At 44.9% G+C, this 18061-nt stretch overlaps 1 protein-coding gene and 1 pseudogene across 1 annotated transcript in view; one reads left to right on the top strand and one right to left on the bottom strand.

The window, feature by feature from the left end:
- LOC124711232 (cholesterol transporter ABCA5-like) overlaps window positions 1–18061 on the top strand; it is a 359780-nt gene that overhangs the window by 18986 nt on the left and 322733 nt on the right. The gene's annotated exons all lie outside the window — the stretch shown is intronic.
- On the bottom strand, window positions 1778–1888 carry LOC124712780 (annotated as a pseudogene).

Raw genomic sequence — 18061 nt, 5'->3', positions numbered from 1 at the left:
CTTCATATTTTTTCACGATATTCTAATAAACGTCTAGACAGACGTATGCAGCATATTACGCACAGGGTGAATCACCTATAACTTGCACTGCAAATGTTGTCGAAATGGAAAGAGCTGTTGATGTGCGGTTTTCACGGAATGGATTCGTAGTCAGAGGCTCGCATTGTTAGCCAATAAATGATTGTAATAACACTTTGAAAGTGTATTCCCTGTGCAGACATATATTTTTTTTTTTTAAATGGAGCAATGCCTGTTCACATTAACAGACCAACAGTAAGGGAAATTAGAATGTTAGTGGTGTATGTTGCAGGATTCTAATGCGAGCCGTTTACGAGATATCGTATTTCGATAAGTTCCCACAGCAACACTTGTGCAATAGCTGTTGTACCAGACACTAAAGAACAATACAAGTCCGTACACCAGTTATGTGGATTATGACCAGCAACAAGACAATTGACTATCATAGGTTGTGTTCAAAATGACCACCGGCAGTGGCAACACACGCTTCCAGTCTGATATGGAACGACTGCTGCGCACGTACAAGCATTTCAGCGGAAATGTCCGAGCCAACTGCAATAATATGTCGCTCCATATCATTGGTATGTCCTTGTAGACCGGGTTTTAGCTTTCCCCACAGAAAAAAATCTAGACAGGCGCCAAACCCGGGGAACGGGCCGACTAAGGTACAAATCCTCTGCGTCCAATCCAACGATTTGGAAACATTCGTGGAGACATGGTGTAGTACTTCGTGCACTATGGGCTCATGTTGGCGCAATAAGTTCCTCCTAGTCTGCAGAGCATCTGTGGAAGATGGTCCGTTAGAAGGCTACAGTACTTGTCCGCGTTCTGTGTTCTGTCTGAAAAACGGGCCTATGCGCTGATGGTTCACTATCCCACACCACACATTTACACTCCAAAGACACTGACGTTCTACCTTACCACGATTGGTAGATATAGCTTATTCACTAACAAGATACATGATACATCTGGAGTGTTCCGCCTTAATGCCCATGCACAGAAGTTGACACGATTCTCATTATTGTTCCATACATCTCTTAATGGAAAGAGATGTGATAGGGGTGGAACGTATGTCGGTGGAGAAAGCGTAGGACATTTGTCTGACTCGTGCGATTGTGCGGGAGTTAACGTATGTATCAGCTGCTACAGCGGCAAGAAAATTAATTTCTCCTTCTTCTGTCACCAACTGTTTCCTTCAGTTACGTTGTCTAGGTGTTACTCTACCACTTTCAAGTAATTGGTTGAAATGAAAACGGAAATGTTCGTATGGCATCGGTGGCTGAGGCCCCATCCGGGTACGTTCGGCCGCCGAGTGGAAGTCGACGCCACATTGGGCGACTTGTGCGCCGATGATAAAGAGTTGCCGAGATGTTTGACGTCTGTTAGGATATCTTGTCGTACACACCATACAAGAACGAACTGCATTCTTGCCACACTCTTCATACACCATGAACGTGGTATTTTCTGCATGATGTCCGAAGGAATAGGCACTGCGGCGACTACAGCCATTATGAAATACATGAAACGTGTGTTGCGAATATGGTCGACGATCAGCTGCATAATGGAATGACAGTGAAAATTTGTGTCGGACCGGGGCTCGAACCCAGATCTCGCGCTTATCGCAGGCGGTCGTCTTACAATTAGGCTATCCGAGCACGACTCACGGCAGGGCAGACATTTTACTTGAAAGTCGCTTACCCGGTGTCGGCGGATAAATACTACATTGCAGTGCCTGCGTTATTCCCAATTACGATGCAATGCACCCGAGTTACCCACATTAGGGGTAATCGCAGGGTTCAGCCCAACCGAAGTGCAATGGAAGAGCCTCGTCCTGGAGGAACCGCCTTCATGATCACGGTATCCCCTGTGCAATGTTCCTTCGAACTGCAGGATCGTGACTACCTTGTTTAAATTCTTGTTTGGTGTACGCCCTGTAATTCTTCATGGATACTAACATGTTTTGCGTGAACCCCACAACCATTTCTACCTAAGTCTAGTACAGCTGTATCGCACACGCGCACACCCCCCAGGGGGTCCACACCTCTTTTGTGGACACGTGCGTAGCGAGCACGGGACCCCGAGCTAATGTGGCCCTCCTTCCTTTTCTGGGCTGCATACCTTCCCTTCCCTTTCCGCATCCCTCCCCGTCCCCCATCTTCGCCCCCCCCCCCTCACCTCTGTCTCTTTCCTTCCTTTCTCCCCCTCTGGGAGTATGGTTTGTGCCTACGTCCGGAGACGGACGCTCGAAACTGTTTCAAATTCCTTGCTCTTACACTTGCCAGTCCTCGTCCTTCCTCTGTCCTTCTCTTTTCCTTCCCTCTTTTCCTTGCCCTTTTCTCCGCTACGGCGTTTGAGACCCCCTCTTCTTTCCTTTCCCTTTCTCTTCTTTCCTCCCTGTGCGTGTCTGAAGGCCGACCCCCGCACTTCCATGCGTAGCCGGTGACGGGGTAACGCGTAATTCCCCGCCCCGGGTAGACAGGTAGGACACGTACGTACCCCCTGGTAACGGCCAGGCCCAGGGAGGGGTGATTACCCGAGCTGATACCTTCCGAAAGTGCCGATTGGTCCCTCCGTCCGTTTGTCGGGAGGTGTGACCTGAGGTGTGAACAATCACCTAAGGCGGGTGTGCCCTCGGCGAGGGCCCCCACAAGGGAGGAGCGCGCCATCGGAGACGCCGGTAATCATGGGGGATTCTTCCGCAATGGTTTCCTCACCTTCCACTATGTCTGCTCACAAACGTAAGTTCACTGAGTCTCAGCCACAGACTGTTCTTCCATCGTTGCCACAGTTCCTTGTTGTTTCTCGGTCTGACGAAGGTCACGACTTTTCCACGGTCAACCCTTTCATTATACAGAAAGGTGTCGACGCAATTGCGGGTCCTGTAAAGTCTTGTTCCAGATTACGGAACGGCACCCTGTTGTTAGAAACACACAGTGCCCTCCAGGCTCAAAAATTGCTGCGTACTTCTCTGCTCCACACCTTCCCTGTCCGGGTGGAACCGCACCGTACCTTAAATTCCTCGCGTGGAGTCGTTTATACGCGCTCCCTCGATGGATTGTCTGACGAAGAAATTCAGCATTACCTGTCTGACCAGGGCGTCACAGCTGTTCACCGGGTCATGAAAAGGGTTGATTCGAACATCATTCCAACCCGCACTGTCTTCTTGACATTTGACAAAGTTCAACTCCCATCAAAAATCAAAGCAGGCTATGAGATAATTTCCGTTCGCCCTTATGTCCCAAACCCCACGCGTTGCTATCGATGTCAGCGGTTCAATCACACCAGCCAGTCCTGTTCCAATCCGGCCAAATGTGTTACGTGTGGCAAGGATGCCCATGAGGGTGCTTGTCCACCTCCATCCCCTCGCTGCATCAACTGTATGGGTGACCACGCTGCTTCCTCTCGAGATTGCCCCGTTTTTAAGGACGAAAAACTCATCCAGGAAATAAGAGTGAAGGAAAAGGTGTCGACCTTTGCTGCTCGAAAGTTACTCGCCAGTCGACAGCCCACCGTGCCTCAGAAAGGTAAATACAGCGCTGTCCTTGCTTCTCCTCGACCAACAAAGGAGGCGGCCACGCAGACTTGCGACTTCACCTTTAGTACCACGGTCGTCAGATCGGCCAGCGCAAAGATCGCCCGTTCAACCTCACCCCTTTCGCCTGCCCACTCTATGGCTCACCCTTCATCGGGTTCTGTTAAATCTCGAGCCCAAAAGTCAGACGCCAAGTCTTCGAAAAAAGAGCATTCTCGTGAAGAGTTTTTACGTACCGCAACTTCACAACCATCGGTTCCTCCTTCATCTAAACATCATACTTCTAAGAAGGCTACGAAGAAACACAGTTCCTCTCCTTCTCCGCCAAGGCGTGTCCCATCTACAGCACCACCTGGCGGAAATCGCCCTCGGCCATCTTCTGTGTCGCCGAGGCGCACTGCTGGTGGCCGGTCAACTGGCCGATCGTTGGTGGCAGGAGCTGCTCCTGACCAACCTATGGATCAGGATCTTCTGCCTTCGACTGAATGCCATTCCATGCTGTCGGTCGCAAGCTCTGAGCAGTCGTTGAGTTGACAGCACCCTTGGTCACGTTCCTCCATTTTCTGTTCACCCTATGTCCATTATCCACTGGAATATCCGCGGCATTCGCGCCAATCGGGAGGAATTGTCGATCCTCTTACGATCCTACTCGCCGGTCATCTTCTGTCTTCAGGAAACAAAGCTGCGTCCCCATGACCGCTTTGTTCTCCCTCATTTTCAGTCCGTCCGATATGACCTCCCCTCTGTTGAAGGCACTCCAGCCCATGGAGGACTCATGATTCTGCTCCATGATACTCTCCATTATCACCCAATCCCCTTAAACACTTCCTTCCAAGCTGTCGCCGTCCGTCTTTCCCTTTCTGGATACACGTTCTCTCTTTGTACGGTATACATTCCATCGTCTACACCAATGGCACGAGCTGATCTCCTTCATCTTCTTGATCAGCTTCCACCCCCCTATTTGCTGGTTGGGGACTTCAATGCCCACCACCCGCTTTGGGGATCTCCACATCCTTGTCCACGTGGCTCACTATTGCTAGACGTCTTCCACCAAGCGGATCTAGTCTGCCTCAACACTGGGGTCCCCACATTTTTGTCTGCCTCCACGGCAAATTTATCTCATTTGGACCTTGCGGTCGGTACTGTTCCGCTAGCTCGGCGCTTCGAATGGTTCGCCCTTGATGATACACACTCGAGTGACCACTTTCCATGTGTTCTTCGACTGCAGCCTCACCTGCCATATATGCGCTCGCGTCGCTGGAAGTTTGCCCAAGCCGATTGGACACTTTTTTCGTCTCTAGCGACATTCGATGACCGTCGCTTTCCCAGCGTCGACGATGAGGTCACACATTTTACCGACGTTATTCTCACAGCTGCGGAACGTTCAATCCCACGCACCTCCGAATTGCCCCGGCGCCCTCCAGTTCCTTGGTGGAACGAGGCATGCTGTGACGCAATACGTGAGCGGCGACGTGCTCTTCGCATTTTCCGTCACCATCCAACTTTGGCCAACTGTATCCGATATAAGCAGCTCCGTGCGCGATGCCGTCGCGTCATCCGCGATAGCAAGAAGGCAAGCTGGAAATACTTTATTAGCTCATTTAACGCCTTCACTCCCTCCTCGGAAGTTTGGAGTCGGCTTCGACGGTTCTCAGGCGCGCCTAGTTTCTCCCCGGTCTCTGGGCTCACTGTCGCGCATGATACCTTAGTGGACCCCGTCGCAATTTCTAACTCATTGGGTCAGCACTTTGCTGGGATTTCGAGCTCTTCAAATTACCCGCCAGCGTTTCTCCCGAAGAAACGTGCAGCGGAAGTGCGACATCTTGCTTTCTCCTCTCACAATCGCGAAAGCTACAATACTGTTTTCTCCATGCGCGAACTCCAACATGCACTCTCTTCTTCTCGCTCCTCCGCCCCAGGACCGGATGGTATCCATGTCCAAATGTTGCTGCATTTATCAACCCATAGCCTGCGTTACCTCCTTCGCCTTTATAATCGAATTTGGACCGACAGTACCTTTCCCAGGCGATGGCGGGAAGCTATTGTCGTTCCCGTTCCGAAACCTGGAAAGGACAAACATCTCCCCTCTAGCTATCGCCCCATTTCTCTCACGAGTAGTGTCTGTAAGGTTTTGGAGCGTATGGTGACTTACCGTTTAGCTTGGTGGCTGGAGTCCCACAGTCTTTTAACACCAGCCCAATGCGGATTCCGAAAGCATCGTTCTGCCGTTGACCATCTTGTTGCTCTCTCCACTTATATCATGAACAATTTTCTCCGGAAACGCCAAACGGTAGCAATATTTTTTGATCTGGAGAGAGCATACGATACCTGTTGGAGGACAGGCATTCTCCGCACACTGTTCTCTTGGGGCTTTCGAGGCCGGCTGCCCCTTTTTCTTCGCGAATTTATGGCAGAGCGCACATTTAGGGTGCGGGTGAACACTACTCTCTCCCGTACTTTCTCCCAAGAAAACGGGGTACCCCAGGGCTCCGTGCTGAGTGTTGTACTGTTTGCCATCGCCATTAATCCAATTATGGATTGTCTCCTTCCTGATGTCTCGGGCTCCCTCTTTGTGGACGATTTTGCGATCTACTACAGCTCTCAACGGACCAGCCTTCTTGAAAGACGTCTTCAAGGATGTCTCGATCGCCTCCACTCGTGGAGCATCGAAACCGGCTTCCGTTTCTCACCCAGTAAGACCGTTTGTGTAAATTTTTGGCGACGTAAGGAGTTTCTTCCGCCCTCCTTACATCTAGGTCCTGTCAACCTTCCGTTTTCCGACGTCGCTAAATTCTTGGGTCTTATGTTTGACAGAAAACTGTGCTGGTCCTCCCACGTTTCCTATCTTTCGGCTCGCTGTCTGCGTTCGCTTAACGCCCTCCGTGTCCTGAATGGTACCTCTTGGGGAGCGGACCGAGTGGTCCTTCTCCGCCTCTATCGCGCCTTAGTGCGCTCGAAATTGGATTATGGAAGCATAGTCTACTCCTCTGCTCGGCCGTCTATTCTTCGGCGTCTCGACTCTATCCACCACCGTGGATTACGTTTAGTATCTGGAGCTTTTTACACCAGCCCTGTGGAAAGCCTTTATGCTGAGACTGCTGAACCTCCGCTGTCCAATCGGCGGGCAGTCCTTCTGAGTCGTTATGCTAGCCATCTGTCTTCCATGCCTGCTAATCCAGCGCATGACCTTTTTTTCGACGCCTCCTTTGATGTCTGGTATGCAGGCCGCTCCTCCTCCCAACTACCCCCGGGAGTCCGCTTCCGTCAACTGCTCCATTCTCTTTCCTTCCGCTTTCCTAAAACCTTCTTGACAACTTGGGGTACAGCACCGCCTTGGCTCCGTCCCCGGATCAACTTGCTCAGAGACCTATGTCAATTTCCCAAGGATGGTACCCCTACACTTGTTTACCGTCGGGCATTTGCTGCTCTATGTGCACAAATGACGGAAGCCACATTTATTTACACCGATGGCTCGAAAACATCGTTAGGTGTAGGGAGTGCCTATATTGTTGGCGACACCCCAAATAACTTTCGGCTTCCCGACCAGTGTTCGGTTTATACTGCGGAGCTTTACGCTGTTCTCCAGGCTGTCCACTACATCCGCCGCCATCAGCGGATACAGTACGTAATCTGCTCAGATTCTCTCAGCTCTCTCCTAAGTCTCCAAGCTCTTTACCCTGTTCACCCTCTGATCCACCGGATTCAGGACTGTCTGCGCTCGCTCCACCTGGGGGGCGTCTCAGTGGCGTTCCTCTGGCTCCCGGGACACGCTGGTATCTGTGGAAATGAGGCGGCCGATATAGCGGCCAAGGCTGCAGTCTCTCTTCCTCGGCCAGCTATTCAGTCTCTTCCGTTTACCGATCTACGGAGCGTTTTATGTCGCCAAGCTGCTCATTTATGGCATGCGCATTGGTCAACACTTCCCCACAATAAATTGCGGGAAGTGAAAGCCCCTCCATTGCGCTTGGACCTCTTCCTCCCGAACGCGTCGTCGGGAGGAGGTAATTTTAGCTCGACTCCGGATAGGGCACTGTCTTTTTAGTCATCGACATCTTTTAAGCGGTGATCCTCCCCCACTCTGTCCCCACTGCTCTCAGCTGTGGACGGTCAGACACCTTTTAATTGAATGCCCCTATTTTAATCCGTTACGCTCCCGTCTACAGCTATCGCCTGATCTATCGTCGATTTTAGCAGATGACACGCGCTCAGCTGACCGCGTTCTACAGTTTATTAGTGACAGTGAAATGACGTCAGTCATTTGAAGCTTTTTTTTTTGGGGGACAACCAACCCCTTTCTATAGTGGATTTTTAAGCATTCCTTCTGCCTTTAGTTACTCAAATTTTATGATTTTGTTCCCATTGCTGCTGATTTTAAATTTCGTTTTTTCCTGTTTTCTATGTCACGGGCTGGGCGCTAATGACCATAGAAGTTTTGCGCCCTAAAACCACAAAAAAAAAAAAAAAAAAAAAAAAAAAAAAAAAAACTGTATCGCACAAACCACTGCGAACTGCATGGCAGACGGTACGTCCCATGGTACCAGTTCTTAGGGCTTCTTCCCCTCCCATTCACTTACGGAGTTGGGGAAGAATGATAGTTTAAAGGCTTCAGTGCGCGTTGTAGCTCGCCTAATCTTGTCCTTGCGATTACTATGGCAGCAGTACATACGGGATAGTAGTCTACTCCTAGATTCATCATTTAAAGCTGATTCTTGAAATTTTGTAACTAGTCTTTACCGAGATAGTCTGCCTCTATCTTAAAGTGTCCAGCAGTTCAGTTTTTTAGAAACCCCTTGATGCACTCCCATGGGCCAGACAAACCTGCGACATGCCGCGCAGCTGCTCTTTACACCTAAGTGTGATGAAAAAGTACTGGAAATTTTTGTTTTTTCAGTATGAATGTGTCTTTATTCACCATCAACAACTATGCTCGCTCCAAACTAATCTCCCTCAGACGTAATGCACTTGTATCAGCGTTTTTTTCCAATCTTCGATCATTTCTGAAACTCAGTTTTCGTTGTGGCATTTAGCTCCATCATCTAGTCTGTTTTTATCTTATCAGTGAAGGGAAATGCGCACTTTCATGGTCTCTGAAGTCTCGGGAATGGAAGGAAGTCGCGGGGAACCATGGCCGGCGAATACTTTGGCTGACGCAACGTAAGTTTTATTTTTTGCCTGCCGGCCGCGGTGGCCGAGTGGTTCTAGACGCTTCAGTCCGGAACCGCGCGACTGCTACGGTCGCAGGTTCGGATCCTGCCTCGGGCATGGATGTGTGTGATGTCCTTAGGTTAGTTTGGTTTAAGTAGTTCTGAGTTCTAGGGGACTGATGACTTCAGATGTTAAGTCCCATAGTGCTCAGAGCCATTTGAACCATTTATTTTTTGCCGAAAAATCACGAACAAGCATTGAGATGTGAGCGGGAGAATCATCGTGGTGCAGTTCCCACGAGCGGCTTTGCCACAATTCTCGCCGTTTTCTTCGGATTGCTTCACGCAGACTGCGCATAAATTCCAGGTACTATTTCTTATTAGCCGTACGACCCACTGTAATCACGGGAAACAATGAAAAGAAGCTTCATATGTGATCGAACTTGTCGAATTTATTTTCGGTCTTGGCTCTTTAGACAGTTTCCATTAGAACGACTGCGCCTTGGTTTCGACGTCATACCCGTATAATCATGTTTCGTCACCTGTTATAACCTTTCTAGGAGTTCTGGATCGTTGTCCATTCAGCATTTCCTGGCAGATGTGTACGCGACGTCGTTTCTGGTTCAAATTCAACAGTTTCTGAGCAAACTTCGTTGCTACACTTTCATTCCCAAAACAATTGCTTAGTATGAGCCAAAGGATTTGCCGACATCATCAGCAACCTCTCTGACGGTGATCGGCGATTTTCCAAAACCATTTTCTTTACTTCTTCCCCATTGTCGTCCGTAACTGATGTGATAGGATATCTACGACGGTCGTCGTCCTCAAACGTCTTCTCGATCATCTTTGAAACGCTTATACCACTTGTAATCTTCTCCAATGTAAACCTTCCCACAACTACACGGAATTTTATACACAACATTGGAACCACAAAAAGAAGTATAAATACTCGCCTAACTGAACGCAAAAGGAACTGTCGACTGGGACACGGACAAATCGGCTGTAGCGGAACATGTTTTTGAAACGGGTGACCATGAAATAAAATTTAGTGAGACGAGCGTGCTAGCTAAGACATCGCATTATTATGCACGTATGTATAGAGAGGCTGCAGAGATTTTTTAAACACCACAATAATTTTAACAGGAAAGAAGAAGGCTTGAAGTTAGATAAGATATGGCGATCGACTTTGTACCAAAGATGTGACAATCGATTACCTTCGATCGAGAGTAATGACGCCAGCCAGAGATAGTTTTACTGTTGACAACACGTGACGAGTGGTGGCGCCCTCTACGCGCTCTATATAAACAGGACCTCCACGGCCTAGCAGCCAGTCGTACTCTCACCTCAGACGATGTTGCCCGCAGCTGGCAACGAAACGTCAGGGAGAAGTATTTCTACTATTGGACCACGGCCTCTTAGCCCGGAAGTTTTAATTACTGATTTGTACAGGTATTTTTTTTTCCCCGGTCAGAACTTCATTATTAAGAAACTGCATCATCTGCGAAACGAAGTTCGTAGCGTTTTTTCATAAGTTTATAAACACAAAAGATACACGTAACAGAGACATTAGTCATCAGTAATATATTCTCCTTCGGTATTTACAACAGTCTGCCAACGCTGGGTAACTTATCGATTCCGCGACTGTAGAAATTACGCGGTTTTGAGGCGAAGAACTCGCCGAGCCGTGTTCGGTGCGCGTCTTCATCCGGACAGGAAGTTCCTTGAATGTTATTCGATAGAGACCGGAAAAGTGAAAATCTAAGGAGACAAGATCAGATGAATAAGATGGGTGCAGAATGACTTCCCAACCCAACTCCTGTTTAGCGTTTTTTGTCAGTCGAGCAGAATGCGAGGACGTTATCGTGGAGCAGCATTCTTTCTCGCAGTCTTCCTGGTCGTTATTCTTGGACAGCGTCTACAAGACTTCTCATTTGTTGGCAATAAATACCAGCAGTGATGGTTACATTTCGGGGAAGCAGTTCGCAGTACACCACACAGTCGCTGTTCCACCAGATCCATAACACTATCTTTTGTGGATGCCCACAGGTCATGTACAGGGACTTGCTCTGCTTTCAAAAATGGTTCAAATGGCTCTGAGCACTATGGGACTTAACATCTATGGTCATCAGTCCCCTAGAACTTAGAACTACTTAAACCTAAGGACATCACACAACACCCAGTCATCACGAGGCAGAGAAAATCCCTGACCCCGCCGGGAATCGAACCCGGGCGCGGGAAACTTGCTCTGTTTTTTTTGGCCTCATCTATTCCTTTCTTGTACTTAAGACACCAATTCTCATCACCAGTAACGATACAGGGTAGGAATGATCGTTGTTGTTCACGAGCTAATTGATGACGAGCAAGCAGAGGTGCACATATTGCCACCCATAGATTTTTGTGATTTTTGGTTTAGAGCATGCGGTATGAGTATATACACCCGATTTTTGAACTTCCACATTGCGTACAAATGTCGCGCAATGGTGGAATGTCACAGTTCATCGCAGTTGCCAGTTCTCAAGTACACTGACGTGGACCATTGTGGATCAATGCGTTTAAACGATTTTCATTAAACCTTGAAAATCTTCCTGAACGAGGAGAGTCACTAATGTCACGTCCAAAGCTCCACTCACTATCTCCAAATGTAAACTCAAATAGCAACAGTGAACTACAAATAAGAAATGACAGCCGATAAATAAACGCATAGCAAACTGAATACCAACAAGCAAAACAAAAAGCCTACGAACTTGTGCACCAACCTAAATTAATATTGTCTGCCACGTCATTAATATAAAACATGAACAACGAGGGTCCTAACAGACAAGAGCACGCTAGAAGTTACTTCTACTTCTGTCGATGACTCCGCATCCACGATAACACACTGCGTTCACTTTGTACTTTCGATTATAAGCGTGGACATAGTGCTGAGACAAATGCTTTTCGGACATGGAGAAATTCGTGATCTACCTGACTGCCTTGATCGATGGCTTTTAGGGTGTAACATGAGACTTGAGTTTCGCATAACCAATGTTTTCGTAATCCATGCTGGGTGGCATGGAGAAGTTCATTCTGTCCCATACCACACCTACTTTAAACAAAATACAGCCCCAGATGTGTATATCATATTTAAGTGAATCACTTTACAATGCCAGAATGAGATTTTCATCTGCAGCGGAGTGTGCGTTGATATGAAACTCCTGGCAGATTAAAACAGTGTGCCGGACCGAGACACTTTCTTTCAGGAGTGCTGGTTCTGCAAGGTTCGCAGGAAAGCTTCTGTGAAGTTTGGAAGGTAGGAGACGAGGTACTGGCAGAAGTACGGCTGCGAGGACGGCGCGTGAGTCGTGCTTGGGTAGCTCAGTTGGTAGAGCACTTGTCCGCGAAGGGCAAAGGCCCCGAGTTCGAGTCTTGGTCCGGCACACAGTTTTAATCTTCCAGGAAGTTTCACTTTACAATGCTTCACAGATGGAAGAACCAGTGAGAAGAGTGGTTCAGGGCTCAGTTACAAGCTGTAGAAAAAAAATATATGTACGAGAATTAAATCGGAGGAAAGAGAAGCTGAAGTGCACAATATAGTGCCAAATCTGATCCAAGAGAGACAAGTTTTTCCTTTTGTAGAACCTGTAACCCGGCTCCTCCTTCCTCCTTGCATCTATTGTCCACAGTAAGCAAAGTCTTTAATGAAAAAATTGAGTGGAGCGAAGATACAATAAACTTTCTAGTTTACTTAGCTTGTCATGTTGAGTTGCCTCCAGTTCTTTTTGCCTAGGGATCTGATTCTTGAAGCTGAAATTATCACATTTTCGGTCCTCATGGGTTGAATTGAATTAATTAAGTTTTAAGGTTGTTGTTGCGGAATTTTTGATTTTACGTGAATCTGTTTTGTCACATTCTGGTATATCATACAGTCTCTTGATTTTACACATCGACAAAAGTCGAAATTACACTGTTCGCACAAAAATATGTCCGATCACATCAGAGGTATGCTCTCACACTTTGTGGAAATAGCCATATTCCAAAGGATTTACAATTTTTCTTAACAAATGAATTTACATTAGTTTCTGTTACAGTATTACTTTAGATTATTATTTCATAAATGAATCCAGTAATAAACATAGTAACCAGTACAGTATTGCGTAATTAAAGATAACAATTTCAAGTGTGCCAATAGTTAGTAATTTCAAATGTTTCTAAAGAAATAATTTTAACTGTACATTCAGAACTAGTACTTATCGATTATAACATCAAGACTAAAACGTTTTATAAAGTAATTCATTTTCATAAATTTTAGCTTAAAATATAACATACTGTGTGTAAAATTTAGATGAGTTTTCAGAAAAGCAACTAATACCGACGTGTCCAAAATTCGAAAATTAAACTGGTATCGACTACTGTTCAGGAAAAGAGATGCTAGAGGAGGGTGTCCCGTTACAAACCTGAATTTAAGCTTTGCTCTGCGTAGCATAGAAGCGTGTTTTTTTTCTTAATAAAAGCATGTCTTCTGGTCCAGACTGTACATAAGTTACAAGATTTTAAACATGGCTGCAGCAGCAACTGTTAAAATTCTTCACAATAAAGGATGGCAGCCAAAAACAGTTGCAGGATAGAATTTTTTTATTAAAATTCTTGACCAAGGTTTCGGTACATATAAATATACCTTCATCAGAAGTAAAACTTCTAAAATTACATCATGCACTGGAGAATAATAAAACAATTATGCCAAAAGGCGTCGTCAATAATTAAAATATCATCTCCATTTGTACAACATGTGTAATGGGCACAGGATCAAAGCGAACAGTTTAACAATGTTACTTCGCCTATGAACAGTTCATAAGCGAAGTAACATTGTTCGCTTTGATCCTATGCCCATTACACATTTTGTACAAATGGAGATGATATTTTAATTATTGACGACGCCTTTTGGCATAATTGTTTTATTATTCTCCAGTGCATGATGTAATTTTAGAAGTTTTACTTCTGATGAAGGTATATTTATATGTACCGAAACCTTGGTCAAGAATTTTAATAAAAAAATTCTATCCTGCAACTGTTTTTGGCTGCCATCCTTTATTGTGAAGTACATAAGTTAGGTTCCTTTCAGAGTATGCTGATGCGATAACTCCATACTTAACAATCATATACAACCGCTCGCTCGACGAAAGATCCGTACCCAAAGACTGGAAAGTTGCACGAGTGTCACCAATATTCAAGAAATGTAGTAGGAGTAATCCACTAAATTACAGGCCCATATCATTAACGTCGATATTTAGCAGGATCATCAGTAGCGAACACAAGGGGGCGGGGGGGGGGGGAGACAGGGCTAAGAGGCTGAAGCCCCCCCCCCCCAAAAAAAACATCAGGGCCCACCCGTGACAAATCTCAAATTAAACTTGATATCATCCTACTGCCTTAGTACTATACCACCAACAGTACAATTTTCATCACTTGTTACGTAATCCATTTAAAGTAGGTGTAGTATGTTTTCAAATTTTACATTTCTCCAAGACGGTGCTTATGTGACTAGTTTTTAAATCGCGCGCCAACCGTTCGGAACCGAGCTGTTCAAGTGGTTTTTAATTGTAATCAAGGCGTGCTTTCGTTTGTATTTGTCAGATTTTAAAAAAAATGACATCGAAACGTTGACAAGGGGATATTCGTTTGTTTGTTTTACTGAAAAGGAAGAAAGAAGAGGTAGAATTGAGAAAACGAGCCAGTATTACCTGGGAACAATGTCGGTGACTTTTCATTGTCGACTCAACGTTTAGCGGGTACATCTATCTGATTATTTTGTATGTACTTACTTTAATTCATACAAACACCATTAGTCGAGTTTGTGACATTTTACTAGTTGAGTTCGTTGATCTTTCGGCCGGTGTGGTGTGGGTCGCTGTATTAGTATTGTGAAGTTATTGATTTTTCCCACTAAATTTGTTGGTTTTGAGTACCTGTCTAGTGTGTAAATTTTGCATCTACTGGCTAGTGTGAATTATGGTGGACTTTAAAAGATTGTGTTGGTTTATGGTAAAATTATTTTTTTAAATCACTTGATCCATTCTGCATACAGCAAAAAAGACTACTTAATTTGCTAAAGTCTTGTAGCTCTTAAATTCATATAACCTGAACATTTATAATACACGGTATTTTGGCTTCGTTTCAGTGTTGTTTTGAGGCCGTATTGTTATGCACCCGTTTTGTTATGTGTTCTAGTGTTAATAAATCTGCAATTGCATGCACAGTACATAGCCGTTGTGCCGATGTTCCTTAAATCAGTTGCTGTCGTTTTAGTGCTAAACATTTGTAAAGGGACAGTATACCCAGAAATTTCGTGCTGAATCACTACACGATAGTAAATTTGCAGGCTGGCTAGTAAGAATTCAAGGCGATGACACAAGAGCACACTGTAAACTTTGCCGTAATATTTTGTTAGTGTGTTCTGCGCAATAATAAGCAACAGTGACGAAAAAAAAGAAAAGAAAAAACCGGGGTGGCGGCAGCACCATTGTCAACGAACAAAAATACCTTTCAAAACCATGAAAGAGTATTCAGAAGTGAATCAAGCTAATGGTTCCATTGCATTATTTGTTTCCACCCATTGTCCGACCATGTCATGTCATCACTTAACTGATTTGTGCAAGAGTAAGTTTACACACAGTAATGTTACCAGAAAACTTAAAATACGCAGAACAAAATGTAGTGCAGCTATAAAGCAAGTAATAAGGCGGTATTTTGCGGAAAATTCGTAAGACATGGCAAATCTAATGTATCGAAATCCTCTCTTATATAAAGCTTTCCAAAGTAAAATGGCATACAGGCTATCAACCTATATTTAGAGGACACGAATTACACAGTTACGGCTTCACAGAATGTAATGTTACGGAACGATCCAGTTGAAGGCTATTCTTTAAAAATTGGACATGCCACAGATTTATAAAAAAAATTCATCTTTGGGTTAGCAGTAGTTGTCAAAGGTAACATTTTCATTTGCTGGTAGCGTTTAAAGTCAACTTGGATGTCAATTATTCACTCTTATGTCGTTAGGCAGATGATCAAAACTATTTTTTCAGAGTAGATGTGTAGTTTAATCCCGTATTGAATCAAATTGCCTACTTTTAATGAACAGTACCGGTACCGAATTCAAAGTTATTCTTTCGTCTAGATTTACAGCCTTTGAAATTCAGTGGATTATTTCCAGTAAAGGAAGTTACGGAATATGTCGCTGCAGTAAAGTCAAACTCGGTAAAAACGGCACCATATCATATTAGGGGTTCATGCATCGGTATATTGACTTATTGTGATGCCGGTATACCGGATTGACTTGGTTTTTAACGACGTCGTGACGAACATTATAGAGCTTTTTCGGCTTTGCACCATGTCCCTTCAGCATTTCAGCGTTGCTGTTAACCACTTGATTAACACCAATTGATGATGATGATGATGATTATGCATGTTTGCCACCACCAGTCAGCGTACGCTAGCTGCAACATGCTTGATCCAGTACTAATTAAGAAACTACCCGCGCTGACAAGCGGAATGGAACACATCTACTGTTTACACGACTAATGGCTAATAGGATCCAAGCAACTAAACAAATGCTCACCTCCCGTAACCCGTAGTATGGTGCTGCAGTGTTTTGTAAACACGTGTGCGGTGCCTTGTTGCGTGGTGGTTGCCGGTACTGGAGTTCACGCACAATCAAGAGGCTGTGGCTGTCCTTCGGCGATAGCTGCAATACTTACTACAGGTTACAGACATCATAAATTTAGTTAATTTAATCTGTTAATGTAAACTTAAAAACGGACGTCTCAGGATTTCCGTCAGTGACACGAGGGGATTCAGCGCGGAGAATAAAAAGAAAAGAAAATTCCTGGAACTACCTCTCGTTGGCATCTACTCCCGACGGGGACCCATGGTTCGCTTTTTGGGTTGATGGGGGAGTGGTTGTCTCACTTTCTTATTGAAATATCGTTTTCAGACATCCCCACTTTCAGCGTGCCACTTATGGCTATTTCAATATTATTATTATTATTATTAATAAAAATAAAAAATATATAACGTTCCAGTATAATATTTTGTTTCCATTAGCACTTACTACAGCATATACATACAACGTCCAAGAAATTGCAATTCACAGAAATATATCGTTCGAGACGTGCATGTTTTATGAACGGGTATCCACAGAAATATATACGAAGAGAGGGAGGGGTGGGGAATATTTGCAGGACTGTAAAATTGTCATTTTTTAATATAAATGAGTTGGTTGGTTTTGAGACGTCATGCCATGTGAACCAAGTTGTATAGGTGCCATAAAAAATTTATTAGATCAAGACAATTGATTGCTATCCACTCAGTACTTGTTATAGAAAGGTAACTTTGCTACCTAAAAACTCAGTACTTAAGATTCGGGGTCGGGAGGGGAGGGGTTCAGTTGTCCCCTCTTGCCTATGGTGCTATGATGTCATGCAATTAATTTAAGAACTATGATAGCAACAAATTTTACCAGCTTTGGCAACATCATAATTTACAGGATGTGGAATCAAAGCGTGCACTCGGACCCCTGACCACTAAGATTGTGAAAACATGTCTGCATATTGTGACTTTGTGAGCAGGGAATGTTGCTCCTTTTAGTTGTGTCCACTTACTTTTGGCAAGTCAGCCTTCGTATTTTGTGAGTCTGTTTACCTTTTTGTCTTCCCCTCACTCAGCTTCCTGTGGTTTCCAGTCCTTCCTGTGGTCTCTCAAACTGTGTCAGATTTGTTGTTTCAGCAGGTATAGTCCTCATATGAATGAGCGCATTCATCTGGCTGAAATGTTATAAGTTAGGCTGTAAGCTTGTCCGTTAGGCCATAAGCACATGTAAGTGAGCAGACCCGCAAATAAGCAATGGAAAAGTATCCTATGTTGAATGTGGCCTTTTAAATTGTATAATTTCCATTTTCGATTTTGGAGACTGTGTTTTCATGCTATTTTGTTCTCTGAAAGTTGGCTGTTAAATTTGGAAACTGATAGATGCAAACATACAAACACTTCTATCAAGAGTTTTTTACCTGCCATACATCTGCACCTGATCTCTTCTGTATTTAGTCTGTAGTAATTTCAGAGAACTGTTTCTGTGTTTCCTTATAAAGAGGAGAAAGGAACAGTTATACCCACACGGATGTACATTGTCCATAAAATGGCACATGTTTGTCACAGTTTTGCAAATTTATTTATTGTTGGTACTTCAGTTCTTATCACCATCCTATGACATCTACTGTTTGATGTAGTCTTTCCCTGAGACTTCTCCGCATGTCGTGCTCACTTCACTTTCACTTTCTTTACAGTATTTACGTTGTGCACCCCAGCCTCTTCCCTGGCCAATTTGCTTTGTTTT

Source organism: Schistocerca piceifrons, chromosome 8, assembly GCF_021461385.2.
Source record: "Schistocerca piceifrons isolate TAMUIC-IGC-003096 chromosome 8, iqSchPice1.1, whole genome shotgun sequence".
NCBI lineage: Eukaryota > Metazoa > Arthropoda > Insecta > Orthoptera > Acrididae > Schistocerca > Schistocerca piceifrons.
The sequence above is the reverse complement of the archived record's forward strand: the minus strand, read 5'-3'. Positions and strand labels throughout refer to the sequence as shown.